Genomic DNA, 4,686 nt, shown 5'->3' on the forward strand with positions numbered 1-4,686 from the left:
TAGTACAGCTAAGTAAGTCCGGATATCGTACCCACGAGACTCTTTAAATTACGAAACTAACAAATTAGACTCAACTACAAGACACGACTATTTATTAATAATATTTGAAGGGGGTTTTAAAACTAATTAATTTAAACTTCAATAATAATTAACTAATGATTACTTTAATTTAACTATTAATAAACTAATTAATATAATAATAAAACAAACCCTAATTATTATAATAATAATAATAAAACATAATCATTACTTATGAATTAATTAATAAAACTTAAACCCTAGTTAGTTTTAACTAATAAACAATTTGTAAAACTTGGATTAATTCAGATGATTAAAATAACTACCCAGGCTGGAATCTCCAAAGTTACGGTTATTAATTTAAATGGAAAAACGCAAGTTATGGAACCAGGATCATAAGATAGACCATTGACAGAAAACCCGAACAGGACCCTTGAACTTCAAGAAGACGCCTATGCATTTCTAACTTTTAAGACTCACCAGTTTTATATTAAACTTCCTTACGGTTATTTAATTGCTTATGTCTAAGTATCTTTTATGACGAAAACCTACCTTACAGCGCGGAATTCAAAAGATAGCAAATCAAACCCAATTAATTTAATAGACTAAGCTGACAATCAAATCTAGACGGACTCCTTACGAAGAACTAAATCTAGCAATCCCGACAAGCAAAGATCTATTAATAGCCTATCACTTTACAGCTTTTTAGACTAGCACCTCACTTTTATTTGTTTAATTGATTTTATTGTTTCTATGATCTTAATCGATTTCAATCACAAACTAGTCAAGAACACACAGTAAATGACCTAACAAAACCCTATCCTATGAAACAATCAACAAGGGCAATGTGAAACAATAAATTCAAGTAAACAAAACCAAGCAATCATACGCATCAACTAAATCAAACTCAACCGTTTACTTAGAACATAATATCCATAACGAAGCGAAAATCCAAATAAAATCAAACCGAACTAAGGTTCATCACGACCTAGGCAGTCTATGGAATTTAGCCTAGAATATTAAAATCTAAATAAAAAAAACAAATAATAACGAAAACATGGTGAAAGTATAAGAAACGGGGAATCGAATATGGTAAAACCCGTAAACTCGAACGTGAACGTGTAGCTCTTCACCGGATGTTCTCTCGCCTTCAAAATCACCAACAAACGCGAAAGATAGCTCCAAGAACTCTCCAAAATCGGCCAAGGGTTTCAGGTTATGTCAGGTATAAGTTAAATGTGTTTAAATAACCAAAACAAGGCCCGACATTAAGCGAAAACGAAATTAATTAAGCCCAGTGTTGCTTAGGCGCTGCGCGGAGGGCATTTGGCCTCCCCACCCCCTTCGCGCGGCGTGGCGTGCTTCTCCATGGGGGGCCGGTCAGACCGGCCCGGTCTGACCGGTTCTCTGTTCTGGTTCTTCCTGACGCGTTCCGGATCTCCGTTTCGGCTCGTTTTTCTCCCTTTTTAATCACGATCAAATCCCGGAACCTAAGAAACATAGAAATGTTAGTAGTATACAAATCTCGACTAAAAACAAACAAAAACTATTAAAATATTAATTAAAATGAACAAGGGAAACATATATATTTAGCATTATATAATTAGTTATATTTTTTTTTGTCTTTTTTTTATTTCTTCATTTTGTTTGTTTTGGTTTTTTGTTAGTGGGTTATAACCATTTATTATTTTCAACATTTTTTATGGGTTTTAAATTTACAACGAAACAACAATTTTAAAATTAAAACGAAACAAAATAAACAGAACAAAATTTGTATAATAATAATGAATACATAACAACGAGTTCAAAAAAAGAAACAACATACAAAAACAAATCTAAAATGCATCAACACCAGCGTCGTCGTCACTATCTCGTCTACGTGTGGCCGGCCTCCCCTCAGCGCCGTCGCCGTCTCGTGGGTGTATGACGCATGACGTGCTCCCCTCGTGGTCGAAACGTGGCGCCTGTGCAGTGTACTGGTGACCATGCTGCTGGGCAGACATAAGCCCAACCACCCAGCCCATCTGAGTCTGGAGCTGTGATATCTCCAACTGGAGCTGTGACATTCCCTGCTCTAGTCTATGTAGCCGGAAGTTAGTGGATGCATCCAAACGCACAGCGTGATATGTAAGCGGAACGTGCTGCGGGACCTAATGCGGTGGCTGTTATGAGCACGATAAATTAGCGTTAATAACACGAAGACACAAAAAGAATTTAAACGGTAACACGGAACGCACCTGATCAACGTCCGCATCGTGAACCGCGACGTTCTTAATATGCACCCCCGGCTCCTCGATTAGCGGAGGCTCGACAAGTGGGACCTCGACGTATGGTGGAGTATGTGGATCAGTGACCACGTGCAACTGGCTGTTAATCTTCCTGAAGAAGCGCATGCCCTGTGGCCGTGAACGGTCTAGCTCTCGCGGGAGAATCGACGGCTGAATGGGTAGGGTAGGCGGTCGGTCCATGTAGCCCAAACTCACTACAACTCGCATAACGTATGTGCCACCGACCAACGACCCACGGCAATGCCTGTGCCAGTAATGGCGAAGTAGTCGCCGAACGCGCGAGCTAGGTTGCAGTGTCTTCCTGTAGGTAGGCACCGTTTAAAAAAAGGTCGCTGAGGTTGCAGTGATCTGCCCCCAGGTGACGACCCTGTATGGTCGAAGCGTTAAGCCTGTGTAGGTACCTGTACAAAAATACAATACATATTATTATATTATATTATATACATATACATAACTGTGCAACGGGTCCCTGATGGATGAGCCTCGGGAGTCGGGGCTGTCGGCAGGCCAAGGATCATCGCTAATCCCCATCCACCAACGCTTCAACACGTCATCTGGTGTCTCGTGAGTGCTCTCCATGTAAATAGGCTGGAGTAACTCCTCCGGTGTGTACAAGGCGAGCGCCAAAGCAAACTCCACCATCGGCAGATAACGGTCCTCCCCCAAACATACAGAACCGAACCTCCATTCGACTAGTATCCGCACCATCAATCAACATCTGGACATGCGGCTCTCCAGCCGGCCGTGGCCTGAAACAATATTAGCACGTTTGTTAAATCTAGTTTATAAGTTATTTGAAAAGAAAAAAAAATACCTGAAAATGAACGTAGAGTAAAACTCTAGCGTGAGCGCCCAGTACGCTGATTTTGTTGATTGTAAGTAATTAGTGACGGAGATGGTTTACACAATTAAGAATCGGAAAATATAGTCTAACAAACATATAGGTTAATTTGTTGCAGTTGGATCAGAATCGGAAAATATAGTCTAACAAACATATAGGTTAATTTTTTAAAGCTCTATAGAACGCAAAAACCGCGATCCCCGATATTGTTGTCCACTTAAACCCATGCCTTAATCTTTACCGGGACAAATATGATCCGACAATTTTTTTACTCAGTGGTTTACACCATTAAGACCCGCTTATTTTCAGCTTTTACCGGACCAGAGCACCAAAACTTGACTTAAACCTCAAAATTAGCAGATTTAAAACTTTTGTTGCTCTATTTTTCATGAATAGCTAAGACGATCAAGGGTATTGTTTATCCACCTAAGCTTAAGCATCAAAGTCTATCAAGCAGCCATTAGATACGATTAAGGTTCAATTAATTTATAGCTAGTGTTCCCCACAACATGACATACCACCGTTCTCAAGCAACACCCCAAATCCATCACCATAGGTGAGTATGCAAAATTTCATTTGTAGGGCTTACATGTAGCGTGTCCCTTGTGGTCCGTTTCTTAATGGTAATGAGACGCGAGCAAGGGGACCCCACATGGCTAACAGCGTGGATGATCAAGTCTGTAGTAAATTTGTACTTTTGTGATCATGTTTATAGACTTATAAGGGTTTGCTCTTTTTGGCTTAATTTTAAATATTCACAGCCCCATTTGGAATTGTGAATACCCAGATGAATAGTCAGCATACAGACCCATGGTCTCCGGACCCAAAGAATCCCATCAATACAGGATTTAAGGTTATAAAACTATACGCCGATGAGGTGTAAAACACTAAACAAGCAGTTTTAAGTTTATATCACAGGCTACACGGCATACTCTAACGTTAAACATACCTAAGCATCATATGATAACGTATTCAGATTTTTAAAATTTATCATATTTTCACTTTTTCATACCAAAATTTGAGGCTTGAGTATGGCCCGACCTTTCATTACTTATTTTTCACGGACAAAACGCTTTACCCACAAAAGATTTCCGTTTTAACCATTTTATCAAATTTGTCCTTTCATTTTCAAGGCTGAGCCTACCGACACATCCCAAGTTAAGTGCGCTTTCTATTATTTATCTCATATTATAAGTAGTTTGAAAAACCAATTTTCGATAAAATCATCATCTCCCACTTTAACGCAACAAAAACTAGACTCAAGGGACATTTTTAAAACATTTTTTTTTCATTTTTTTATATTTTTAGTTTTTAACCAAATGCGAAAATGAAAACAAAACTAAAATTAGTTAAAACGATTGTGTCCCATCCCCACACTTAAATTTTTCATTGTTCTCAATGCGGGGCACGGGAAAACACGACTTGAAAATTTAAAACAAAACTAAAAATATAAAAATAAAAAGCAAAAAAAAAAAAGACATAAAAATAAAAACATAAAAAAATTCCAATGGAAAAGACTTAGCTGGTAATATGCAAAAC

The sequence above is a fragment of the Bidens hawaiensis genome, unplaced genomic scaffold, assembly GCF_021521415.1.
Source record: "Bidens hawaiensis isolate Kalapana, Puna unplaced genomic scaffold, B.hawaiensis_p1.1 tig00030915_1, whole genome shotgun sequence".
NCBI lineage: Eukaryota > Viridiplantae > Streptophyta > Magnoliopsida > Asterales > Asteraceae > Bidens > Bidens hawaiensis.